The 13,710-nt window shown below is 37.3% G+C and overlaps 1 protein-coding gene across 5 annotated transcripts in view; it reads left to right on the forward strand.

Moving 5' to 3' along the window:
- Positions 1 to 13,710, forward strand: part of FANCC (FA complementation group C) — a 284,060-nt gene that overhangs the window by 182,961 nt on the left and 87,389 nt on the right. The gene's annotated exons all lie outside the window — the stretch shown is intronic.

Genomic DNA, 13,710 nt, shown 5'->3' on the forward strand with positions numbered 1-13,710 from the left:
GCAGGGAACCTGATGTGGGGTCTCCATCCCAAGGCTCTAGGATCATGACCTGAGCCGAAGGCAGACACTTAACCAGCTGAGCCACCCAGGTGCCCTGGTGAGCATTTCATTTTTAACAAATTATTAACAAGAGAGTCTGGGGATGAGGGACTTTTATCCTTGTTTTTTGCTTTTTGTTTGTTTTTATAAAGCTGTTGTTAATTAAAGCTCTATCAGAAATGGCCTTTGCTCTCAGCCTATATGATCCTTATCATGTGAACTTTAAAGTAAACTATAAACTCTTAAGCAAAAACACTGGAGAAAATCTTCATTTATTGATTTGGCAGTGATTTTTTTTGGATATGACACCATAAGCACAAGCAGCAAAGGAAAAGTAGATAAATTAGACTTCATTAAAATTATGAATTTTTATGAGTTATACTATCAAAGCAAAAAGACAGCCCATTGACTGAGTGAAGACATTTGGAAGTCTGTATCCAATAAGGATTTAACTCCCTTAACTCAACAACAACAAAATATTCAGTTCAAAAATGGGCCAAAAGAGTTGTTTATACATGTCTCCAAAGATGATATGCAGCTGGCTAGTAAGCACATGAAACAGCATCCAGCACCAACAATTATTAGAGAAATACAAATCAGAAACACAGTGGAATACCACATTACATATATCAGCATGACGTCTAATTTAAAAAACAAGCAAAATGGAAAATAATAAATGTTGGCAAGTAAGTTAAGAAAGTAGAACTTGTGCATTGTTGGTAGGAATGTAACAAACTATAGAAATGATTCCTGAAAGGATAGTCTTGCTGGTGGGAGTGTTAAATGGTACAGCCACTGTGGAAAAGTTTGGCAGTTCCTCAAAAAATTAAACATAGAATTACCATAAGACCCAGCTCCTGGGTATATATTCGGAAGAATTGAAAACAGGGATTTGAACAGATATCTGAACACCAACGTACATAGCAGCATTATTCACAATAGCCAAGAGGTAGCAACACTCCCAAGTTCCCATTAGCAAAACGTGGAGTCGATAAAATGTGGATAAACATAATACAGTAAAATATTGTTCAGCCATAAAAAGGAATACAAATTTTTTATATGCAAGAACATGGATGGACCTTGAAAACATCAAGCTTAGTGAAATAAGTCAGACACAGAAGGGCAAATAATGTAGGATATCACTTGTATGAAGTACCTAGAAGAGGAAAACTCAATAGAGATAGAAAGAATAGAGTTTATCAGGGGCTAGAGCGAATGGGGTTACTGTTTAATGGTTCCATAGGTTTGGTTAGGGCTTAGGGATAATGAAGAGCCTTGGGTATAGATTGTGGTGATGGGTACACAGTATGTGAATGCCTTTAATGCTACTAAATGGTTACCAAGTACAAAAGATTAAAAAAATAAAAATTATGTATGTTTTACCACAGTTTAAAAAAAGCAAAGAAAAAAAACAAACATGATACCAACTGTACACTCTCTCAAATGACTAAAGCACTTACATCAACATGTGTTAGAGAAGATACGGAACCACTGGATCTCTCATCTGCTCTCTGTGAAAATGTGACTTGGGATCACCACTTTGGTAAACAATGTAGTAGTTTATTGTGAAGTTAAACACACACTTACCATATGATCCATCAACTCCATTCTGAGTATTTACTCACAATAAATGAAAACATAGGTAGTCATAAATATTTCTATACAAATATTCACAGTTGCTCAATTTTGTAATAGTTCAAAACCAGAAATGATCCAAAGGACCACCTTAACTGGATGGATAAACAAATAAGTATTGTCTGTTACCACCATTTAAAAAATGAAAAGACAAACTGTGAGCATATATTTTCAGATTATGTATCTGATAAAGGGCTCCTACCCAGAATATATAAAAAACTCATTAATAAGACAAATAACCCATGTATAAAGAATTCAGTAACAAGACCACCCAGTTGAAAAAGTGGGTAAAAGATTGGAAAAGGTCATCAAAAAATATATACAAATGGCTGATAAGCACATGAACACTTGTATACAGATGTTCGTAGAAGCATTATTCACAAAAAAACAAAAAGTGGAAGCAACCCAAATAACCATCAGCTCACGAATGGATAAACAAAATATCTTATGTCCATACCGTAGAATACTGTATCTCACTAAGAAAGGAACAGTCTACTGATTCATGTTGCAATGTGTGTGAACCTCAAAAACATTATGCTTAGTGAAAGAAGCCAGTCACAGAAGACCGTATATTATATGATTCCATTTTTATAATGTACATAATAGGTAAATCTATAGAGAGAGTAAATTAGCTGTTGCCAGGAGCTAAATGTAGGAACAGGGATTTGCTGCAAATGAAGATTTTGAAATGATAGAAGTGTCCTAAGTGGATCATTAGTCCAACTTAGTAATTTATTAAGAATCTTTAATTGAACATTTCAAATAGGTACATTTTATGGGATATAAATTATACCTAAAAAGTAATGAGAAGAGTCCCTGGGAAGGCAAGGAAGCATTTACAATAATTTATTTACATGCCAGGTAGAGACTTCAGTTTTGCCTTGAGATGAATGTTGAATAATAGAATTAGAACTTTATTAAAATGGACTTAAAACATCAGTAGGATACAATGTATATGTACACCCTTTACCAACATCCTGAACTATGTCAAACTAATGATTTTTTTAAAACTTAACTGAGAAGAAACAACAGTAAAACAAAAATGCTATTAACAAGTGGAGAACATTAGCCAGAGAATTGGAAGATATTTGCAACCTATAAAACAGACGATTAGTATGGGAAGTATAGAAATGCCTCCTGCAAATCAATCATAAAGAGGCAAACACTCCAGTATAGAAATGGGCAAGAAATATAAGTAAGTTATTACTAAAAAAGGAAAACAATAAATAACATTTTTAAAAATTCAAGAGTGATGTCAGCAGTACAGTAGAATAGGAAGCCCCAGTCCTTGTTTCCATACAGAAACACTGACTTAGCAATGGTGTATGACCCAAAGAACCTTTATGAGAACTCCAGAAACCAATTAAGATGCTATAATACCCAGGCAAACTCAAAGTTAAAAACAACCATATTGAAATGGGTAAGAAAGCCATTTCATATCAACCACAGTATCCCTTCTCCTAAACTGGCTCAGTATTGTGGGATTGGGAGGAAAATTCTAGCTTATAGTTTCTCCTTTGAGGGGGAAAGAAAAGAATGGAATATGTTCAGTGTTCCTGCTTTGGGGAGGTCACCTGAGGGACTAGTGTCTCACTTGCCTGACTCTGACCACTGATGGGGAACCAGCAGACTTTCAGTGCCTGGGGACTGAGGAACATTAGAGAGTCCTCAGCTGCTTCTTGCAGCACCAGGAAACTGAGTGCTGCAGATGGAGGTAGGTTCAGGGAGAAAACACCCAGCTCCCAGCTAATGTCTAGATGGGGCAGGGGGTGAGAAAAAAAAGAGTGGAATGTTTATCTAATTTTCCATCTTCTGAAGGGGCTACTTTAGGGATTCATTTCAGTCTCCCATGACTTGAAGCAATAACAGAAGCAGCATACTTTGGAGGTCAGAAGTCTGCAGAGAACCAAAGAGCTAATGGCTTATTGTAGCACCAGAGAACCTGCAGTACCAAAGACAAACACCAGAGGGAGGAAGAGATTGCAAACTCCTGAAAAACTGGCAAGCTCTCTGGGAAATTGTATAAACAATCCCAGAGAAGACACATCCCCATAAAAGATTCAGAGGACCCCCAGATTCTCTCATTAGGTTGAATTGTGAGAGTCTTCTCCTGTAAAAAGGAAGTCCATAAAGCCTGGAAGAAGTGGCTATTTCTTTGACTGCAGAAAACGCAACAAAAAAATAATGCACACAAAGAAACAGGAAAACATGGCCCAAACAAAGGAACAAAATTAATTTGCACAAACCTACCCTAAAGAAGTGGAGAGCTATGAACTGCCTGTCAAAGAAAAATAATCATCCTAAAGGAGCTCAATGCACTATAGTTGAATACAGATAAATAACTAAATGAAATCAGAAAAATGATGCATAAACAAAATGAGAATATCAAGAGATAGCAATTAGAAAAAAACACCAAATAGACATTCTGGAGCTAGAACACAGTAACTGAATTGAAAAATTTAATAGAGGGGTTCAACAGTAGTCTTAGTCAAGCAGTTAACTTGAAGATGTGTCACTTGAAATGATCAAATCAAGTTAAAAAAAAAAAGGAATGAAGAAAAGTTAATTAAGCCTTAGAGTTTATGGAACACCATTAAGTGCACCAGTTATATGTATTGCAGTTGTCACAGAAATGAGAAAAAGACAGCTTATCAAATCTAAGGAAGGAACTAGACATCTTAATTCAAGAAGCTCAAATAACTCCCAACTAGAATAAATCCAAAAGGATCTACAGCAAGACATGTTATAATCAAACTGTTAAGAGGTAGAGAATGTTGACAGCCAGAAAAAGCACAAAAAAAGAACACAAGGAATATAACACCTACAAGGAAGTTCTCCAGATTATCAGCAGAAACATTAAGGCCAGAAGGGAACAAGATGACATATTCAGAAGTGCTTAAAAAAAACACAACAACAACAACAAAAAACCCCTGTCAACCAAGATTATTATATTCTGCAAAGTATCCTTCAAAACTGAAGGGGAAATTAAGACCTTCCCAAATAAACAAAAGCTGAGGGAGTTCATCACCACTAGACCAGCCTTACAAGAATTGTTAAAGGGAGTTTTTCAAGTTGAAACCAGAGGACTTTAGGCAGGAACACAAGAGCATACTGAAATATAAAACTCTCTGGTAAAGGTAAATATATAAACAAATGTAAAATCCTGTAATACTATAATGGTGATACATAAATTACTCTTAAATCTGGTAAAATTTAGACGATAAAAGCAGAAGAAAGAACTATAACCACAGAATTATGTTAATGGGGCCACCTGGGTGGCTCAGTCACTTAAGCATCTGCCTTCGGATCAGGTTATGATCCCAGGGTCCTGGGGTTGAGACCGTGTGGGGCTCCCTGCTCAGCTGGGAGCCTGCTTTTCTTTCTCCCTGTGCCTTCCCCCACCCCACTCTTGCAGGTGTGCTTGTACACTCTCTCTCAAATAAGTAAATAAAATCGTTTAAAAAATTGTGTTAATTGGTATAAAACAAAGAGATATAATAACATGAAGCATGAGGAGGAGATATAAAGGAGTAAAGTTTTGTGTGTAACTGAAGTTATCAGTTTAAAATAGATTGTTGTAACCATAAGATATTTTATGTAATCTCCATGGTAAAGACAAAAAAAAAAAAAAAAACTATAGGAGTTACACATAGGAAAATGAGAAGGGGGATGCCTGGGTGGCTCAGTTGGTTAAGCAGCTGCCTTCGGCTCAGGTCATGATCCCGGCGTCCTGGGATCGAGTCCCACATCGGGCTCCTTGCTCCATGGGGAGTCTGCTTCTCCCTCTGACTCTGCCTTCCACTCTGTCTGCCTGTGCTCGCTCTCGCTCTCCCTCTGAAAAATAAATAAATAAAATCTTAAAAAAAAAAAAAGAAAGAAAGAAAATGAGAAGGGAACCAAAGCATATCACTACAAAAAGAAAAAAAAAAAATCAACGAAACACAAAGGAAGGCAGCAAGAGAGGAAAAACGAACAAAATAACCACAAGACATGTAAAGAAAACAATGAAATGGCAAAACTAAGTTGCTCTGTATCAACAGTTACTTTAAATGTAAAAGGATTAAACTCTCCAATCAAAAGATGTTGAATGGCTGAATGGATTTTTTAAAAAGAAAAGGTCCAACTATGTGCTGCCTACAAAAGATTCATTTTAGATGTAAGGATGTATAGAAGCTTAAAGGGAAAGGATGGAAGAAGATAGCCAATGCAAATTTTAACCACAAAAGAGCAGCAATGGCTTTACTTCTGTAGAATATGTTAAATCAAAAATTGTTGTAAGAGAGAAAGACCTTGTATAATGGTAAACTGTTCACATCACCAGGAAGATACAGCAGTTTATAAATGTCTCTGCACCTAATAGAGTATTGAAATATATGAAGCAAACATTGACAAGATTGAAGGGAGAAATTGAAAGTAGCACAATAATCATAGGAGATTTTAATACCCTACTCTCAATAATGTGCAGATCAACCAGACCAAAGATCAATAAGGAAACAGGATTTGAAAAACAGAACAACTGGACCATATAGATCCATACAGAACACTCTATACAATAACAGCAAAATATTCTTCTCAAGCACATGCAGAACATTCTCCAGGATAGGTCACATGTTAAGCCACAAAACAAGTCCTAAGAAATGTAAGGTTGAAATTATACCAAGTGTTTCTTTCAACCACAAAGGTATGAAATTAGGAATTTTTAAAAAATTCATAAATATGTGCAAATTATACAAACATTCTTGAACAACCAGTGAGTCAAAAAAGAAATCACAAGGGAAATTAGAAAATATGTTGAGGGCCGCCTGGGTGGCACACTAGTTAAACGTCTGCCTTTGGCTCACGTCAGGATCCCAGGATCCCAGGGTACTGGGATCCAATGCTGCCTTGGGTTGCCTGCTCAGTGGAAGGTCTGCTTCCCCCTCTCCCACTTCACCTGCTTATGTTCCCTCTCCTGCTGTGTTTCTCTCTCTCTCAAATAAATAAATAATTATCTCAAATAATTTGAGAATGAAATGGCAAACATTACACACAAATTATCTCAAATAATTTGAGATAATTATTTATTTATTTGAGAGAGAGAGAGTGAAAGAGAGCAGGAGAGGGGAGAGGGTCAGAGGGAGAAGCAGACTTCCCACGGAGCTGAGAGCCTGATGTGGGACTCGATCCCGGTACTCTGGGATCATGACCTGAGCCAAAGGCAGTCACCCAACCAACTGAGCCACCCAGGTGCCCAAATAAATAAAATCCATTAAAAACAAAAAAAGAAAATATGTTGAGAAAATTGAAAATGAAAACACAGTGTACCAAAAAGAATAGGATGAGAGAAAACTAGTACTAAGAGGAAAGTATGTAGCAGTAAATACCTTCTTTTAAAAAGATCTGAAATCAGCAACCTAATTTTATACCTCAGGGAATTAGAAAAAGAACAAAGTAAACCCAAAGATAGCAAAAGGAATGAAATAATAAAGATTACAACAGAAATAAACTAAGGAGAGGATAGAAAAAAAAATTTTTTTAGAAGATCAAGAAAATTGACAAACCCTTAACTAGACTAGAAAATCAGTGAGAAGATTCAACAAATACCAGAAATGAAAGAGAAGACATTACAAATGGTGGCACAGAAATAAAAAGAATAAGAGACTATGGAGGAGCAGTTAAGATTGCAGAGGAGTAGGGAACCCTAAGTTCATCTGGTCATTGGAATTAGCTAGATAGTTTTCATATTGTTCTGAACACCTGCAAAATCAATTGGACGTCTGAGAAAAGAATGTTGCAATTCTGCAAATAGAAAAACAACTGCTTTGGGGCACCTGGGTGGTTCAGTGGGTTAAGCCTCTGCCTTCGGCTCAGGTCACGAGATCAGCGTCCAGGGATAGAGCCCCGCATTGGGCTTTCTGCTCAGCAGAGAGCCTGCTTCCTCCTTTCTCTCTGCCTGATCTCTCTCTCTCTGTGTCAAATAAATAAAATAAAAATCTGTAAAAGAAAAAAAAAAGAAAGAAAGAAAAGAAAAACACTGCTTTTTGGAAGGTAGAAGTAGTGGAGACTTGAATCCAGGGTGATTTTTCGGAGGATAAGGTGGAGGAGAGGGAACCAGTTTAAGGAGGCCACTGCAAAGTATTATAAGTAGTGGAACACAAAATCAGAACTTCTAGAAGTCTGCTACAGTCAGGGAGACCGGCTTAAAGGTGCTCAGGTAGTGAAGTGGGGCAGAATCCCAGGTGGGACACCATAGTCTCAGGATCGCTGGTGTTAGAAGAATGGGGGTGCCTGAGGGCAGCAGAGTTCCCAGGCATTGGAATGGGGAAGCTGGCTGAAAACAGCGAATCTAGGTGCCAGCTTTCTGCTCTTTGTTGCCATAAACTGCAAACCTTTGCAGGGTCCTCCAGCCACTCCCCTGGCAAGGGCCCAGCAAGGGCAGAAGCGTAGGGAGACTACTCCCCTCCGTCCTGGAGGAGGAACAGCATGGGTCTGTGCTGCAGGAGTACATAAAATTTGGAGACTTGAAACTCAGAACTTGCCCGAGATAAGAATGCTCAGTCACAGGCTGGGTGAACACAGAGTTCTGACAGAAACCAGGGAGACAAGAGTGATTGACTACGTTTCTGTGAGGGCTCACTGAAAACTAGAGGCTGAGAACTTTCAGCTCCAGGAGTAAAGAGTGGGGCACCACCATATTCATCCTGCCTATCTGTGATGAAAGCCCTCAGGGAGCAAAACAGTGCAACCTTATGTAATCTGGAGCTGCTTATGCTGAGCAGGGCCCCCTGGCAAGAGAGAGCTATTTCTACCAGGGCAAGAGCACCTGAAAATTAGCCCAACAGGCCCCTTCCTCAGAAGACCAGCAGGAACAACTGGCTGCACCCTTTACTCATCATAGAGAACTGCAAAGCTTTGGCTCTTGGAGAAAACATAGGTTTTTTAATTCTTTAGTCTTTCAGGATTTTGTTGTTGTTGTTTAGCTATTTTATTTTTTCAATTCTTTTTTTTACTTTTTATTTATAAACATATATATATATGGTGTGTGTGTGTGTATATGTTATATATATAATTTTTCGCTTCCTTTCATTGTATCTTATTTTTGTGTGTATATATATAAGTTTCTCTTTCTTTCCTATTTTGGGATCTAGTTTCTTTTAACAGACCAAAATACACCCAGGATCTAGTTTTTTGTTTTATTTCTTATTTGATTTTTTTTTCTTGTTTTATTTTTTGTTTTCTTCTGCTTTTTTCTTTTTCTGTGGTTTTTATTGTTGTCTTTTCTCTCTCTTTGTTCTGTTCTTTTCTGGACAAAATGATAAGGCAGAGAAGTTTACCCCAAAGGAAAGAACAGGAGGTAGTACTCACTGCCAGGAATTTAATCAATATGGGTATAAGTAAGATGTCTGAACTAGAATTTAAAACAGTGATTATAAAGATACTAGCTGGGCTTGAAAAAAGCATAGAAGACGCGAGAGAATCCCTTACTGAAGAAATAAAGGAACTGAAATCTAGTCAGACTGAAATTAAAAATGCTATTACTGAGATGCAGTCCCAAATGGAGGCCCTAAAGGTGAGGATAAATGAGTAAGAAGAGAGAGTCTGTGATACAGAAGATAAAATGATGAAAAATAAGGAAGCTGAAAAGAAGAGACAAAGACAACTATTGGATCAGGAAGGGAGACTTTGAGAACTCAGCAATTCCATAAAGTGAAACCCAGATAACAGGGGTTCTAAGATGGAGAGAGGGAAAGAAGGGCAGAAGGGTTATTTGAACAAATTACAGCTGAGAACTATATTTATATCTGAGAATCCCCAGATTAGGGAAGGAAACAGGCATTCAAGTACAGGATGCAGAGAGGAACCCCCCCCAAAATCAATAAATATAGGTCAATAAGTCAACATATAATAGTGAAACTTGCAGATTTCAAAGATTAAAGAGAAAATTCTGAAAGCAGCTCTGGACAAGAGGTCCTTAACCTATAAGGGTGGACACATAAGATTGGCAGCAGATCTGTCTGCAGAGACCTGACAGGCCAGAAAGGACTGGTATGATATATTCAGTGTGCTAAATGGCAAAAATATGCAGCCAAGAATACTTTATCCAGCAAGGCTGTCATTCAGAACAGAAGGAGAGATAGTTTCCAGGATAAACAAAAATTAAAGGAATTTGTAAACACTTAAACCAGCCCTGTAAGAAATACTAAAGGGGATTCTTTGAAAGAAGAGTCCAAAAGTAGTAAAGACCAGAAAGTAACAGAGACAACAGACAGAAACAGTAATGTCACAGGTAATACAGTGGCACTAAATTCGTATCTTTTACTAGTTACTCTGATTGTAAATGGGCTAAATGCCCCAATCAAAAGATATAGGGTATTGGATTGGATTTAGAAAAACTAAAAAACAGAAACAAAAAAATAAGACTCATCCATATGCTGTCTACAAGAGACTCATTTTAGGCCCAAAGACACCTCTAAATGGAAAGTGAGGAGTTGGAGAATTATTTATCATGCCAATGAACATCAAAAGAAAGCCCGAGTAGTTATCCTGATATCAGACAAACTAGATTTTAAACCAAAGAGTATAATAAGAGATGAAGGAGGACACTATGTCATAATAAAAGAGTCTATTCAACAAGGAGAGCTAATAATCATAAATATTTATGCCCCTAAAATGGGAACAGCCAAATAAATAAACCAGTCAACTAACAAAGTTAAAGAACCTAATCGATAATAAATCAGTAACAGTAGGGGACTTGAACACCCTATTCACAGCAATGGACAGGTCATCGAAGCAGAAGATCAACAAGGAAACAAGGGCTTTGAATGACAACACTGGATCAGATGGACTTTACAGTATATTCAGAGCATTTCATCCTAAAGCAGCAGAATACACATTCTTCTGGAGTGCACATGGAATATTCTCCTGAATAGATTACATAATGGGTCACATTCAGGTCTCCACTGGTACAAAAAGATTGAGATTATACCATGCATATTTTCAGATGACAGTACTTTAAAACTTGAACTCGATCATAAGAAAAATTTTGGAAGGAACGCGAATGCATGCAGGTTAAGGAGCATCCTACTAGATAATTAATGGGTCAACCAAGAAATTAAAGAAGAACTTAAAAAAAATACATGGAAGCAAATGAAAATGAAAACAACAGTTCAGAACCTTTGGGATGCAGCAAAGGTGATCCTAAGAGTGAAGTTTATTGGAAACAATCCTTTCTGAAGAAGAAAAATCTCAAAAGCACACAACCTAACCTTATACCTAAAGGAGCTGGAAAAAGAACAGCAAATTAAGCCTAAATCTAGCAGGAGAAGAGAAATAATAAATATTAGAGCAGAAATCAATTATATAGAAATCAGAGAAACAAAAGAACAGACCAAAGAAACTAGTAGCTGATTCCTTGAAAGAATAAGATTGATAACCCCTAGCCAGACTTATAAAAAAGAACAGGGAAAGGACCCAAATAAATAAAATCATGAATGAAAGAGGGGATATTACAACCAACATCTAAGAAATACAAATATATGAAAATATTATGGGGGCGCCTAGGTGGCTCAGTGGGTTAAGCTGCTGCCTTCAGCTCGGGTCATGATCTCAGGGTCCTGGGATCGAGCCCCACATTGGGCTTTTTGCTCAGCAGGGAGCCTGCTTCTCTCTCTACCTGCCTCTCTGCCTACTTGTGATCTTTCTCTGACAGATAAATAAATAAAATATTTTTTAAAAAAGAATATTATTAATAATTAACAAATTAGGCAGTCTGTAAGAAATGGATGTATTCTTACATATGAGCATATAAACTACCAAAACTGAAACAGGAAGAAGTAGAAAACCTGAACAGACCCATAACCAGCAAAGAAATTGAATCACTAATTAAAAATCTTCCAAAAACCAAGAGTCTAGAGGTCAGATGGCATCCCAGGGGAATTCTACCAGTCATTTAAAGAAGAGTTAATACCTATTCTTCTGAAGCTGTTTCAAAAAAAAGGAAATGGAAGGAAAACTTCCAAAGTTGTTCTATGAGTCCACCGTTACCTTGATCCCAAAACCAAAAAAAAAAAAAAAAAAACCAAAAACAAAAAACCAAAAAAAAAAAAAAAAAATCCATCCAAAAGGAGCATTATAGACCAATATCCCTGAAGAACATGGATCCAGAAATTCTCAACAAGATACTAGCTAATGTGATCCAAAAGTACATTAAAAGGATTATTCACCACAACCAAATGGGTTTTATTCCTGGGCTACAAGGGTGGCTCAACATTCACAAATCAATCAACATGATATACCATATTAATAAAAGAAAGGATGGCAACTATATGTTTCTCTCAATAGATGCAGAAAAAGCATTTGACAAAATACAGCATCCTTTCTTGATAAAAACTCTACAGTATAGGGCTAGAGGGAACATATCTCAGTTTCATGAAAGCCATAAATGAAAAGCCCACAGCAAATAGCATCCTCAGTGGGGAAAAACAGACCTTTCCTCCTAAGGTCAGAGAAGGGGGTGTCCACCCTCACCACTGTTGTTTGACATAATACTGGAAGTCCTAGCCTCAGCAATCACACAGTAAAAATAAATAACAGGTATCCAAATTGGCAAAGAAGAAATCAAACTTACTTTCTTCACAGACAACATGTTATTCTATGTAGAAAACCCTAAAGCCTCTATCCAGAGATTGATAGAACTGATAAAGGAATTCAGCAAAGTCACAAGATATAAAATCAATACCCAGAAATCAGTTGCAGTTTTATACAATAACAATGAGGCAGAAGAAAGAGAAATCAAGGAATCGATCCCATTGTATAATGGCACATAAGATACCTAGGAATAAACCTAGCCAAAGATGTGAAGGATCTGTACTCTGAAAACTATAGAACACTTACAAAAGAAATTGAGGAAGACACAAAAGAAATGCTCATGGATTAGAAGAATAAATATTGTTAAAATGTTATGTTACCTAGAGCAGTCTACACTTCCAGAGCATCCCTATCAAACAAAATAACATCAATATTTTTCACAGAGCTGGCAAAAAGAATTCTAAAATTTGTGTGGAAGCAGAAGAGACCTCACATAACCAAAGTAATGTTGAAAAAGAAAATCAGAACTGGAACCATCACAATTCTGGGCTTGAAGCAGTATTACAAAGCTGTAATCTTCCAAACAGTATGGTACTGACCCAAAAACACACACGTAATTCAGTGAAACAGAGTAGGAAACCCGGAAGTGGATCCTCAAATCTATGGTCAGCTAATCTTCAACAAAGTAGGTAAGAATATCCAATGGATAAAAGACAGTTTCTTCAACAAATGGTGTTGGGAAAACTGCATAGCCACATGCAGAAGAATGAAACCAGACCACTTTCTTATGCCACACACAAAAATAAATTCAAAATAGATGAAAGACCTAAATGCGAAGTAGGAATCCATCAAATTCCTAGAGGAATTTTTGACCTAGGTTACAGCAGCTTCTTGCCAGACCATTTCCAAAAGCAAGAGAAACAAAAGCAAAAATCAACAATTGGGACTTCATGACAGCAGAAGAAACAGTTAACAAAACTAATAGGCAACCTACTGAATGTGAGAAGATATTTGCCAGTGTCTTGTCAGGTAAAGTCTTGTATACCAAATCTATAAAAAATTAAACTCAACACCCCCAAAACAAAAAATCTAGTCAAGAAATGGGCAGAAGAGGTGAACAGACATTTCTTCACAGAAGACATACAAATGGCCAACAGATACATGGAGAAATGCTAAACATCACTTGACATCAGGGAAATACAAATCAGTACCAAAATGACCTCACACCAGTCAGAATGGCTAAATCTAACAAGTCAGGAAGCACCAGATGTTAGCAGGGATGCAGAGAAAGGGAAACTGTCATACGCTTTTGGTGGGAATGCAAATTGGTGCATCCACTCTGGAAAAGAGTATGGAAGTTCCTCAAAAAGTTAAAAATAGAGGGCGCCTGGGTGGCTCAGTGGGTTAAAGCCTCTTCCTTCAGCTCAGGTCATGATCCCAGGATCCTGGGATGGAGCCCCGCATCGGGCT

The sequence above is a fragment of the Mustela nigripes genome, chromosome 9 (genome assembly GCF_022355385.1).
Source record: "Mustela nigripes isolate SB6536 chromosome 9, MUSNIG.SB6536, whole genome shotgun sequence".
NCBI lineage: Eukaryota > Metazoa > Chordata > Mammalia > Carnivora > Mustelidae > Mustela > Mustela nigripes.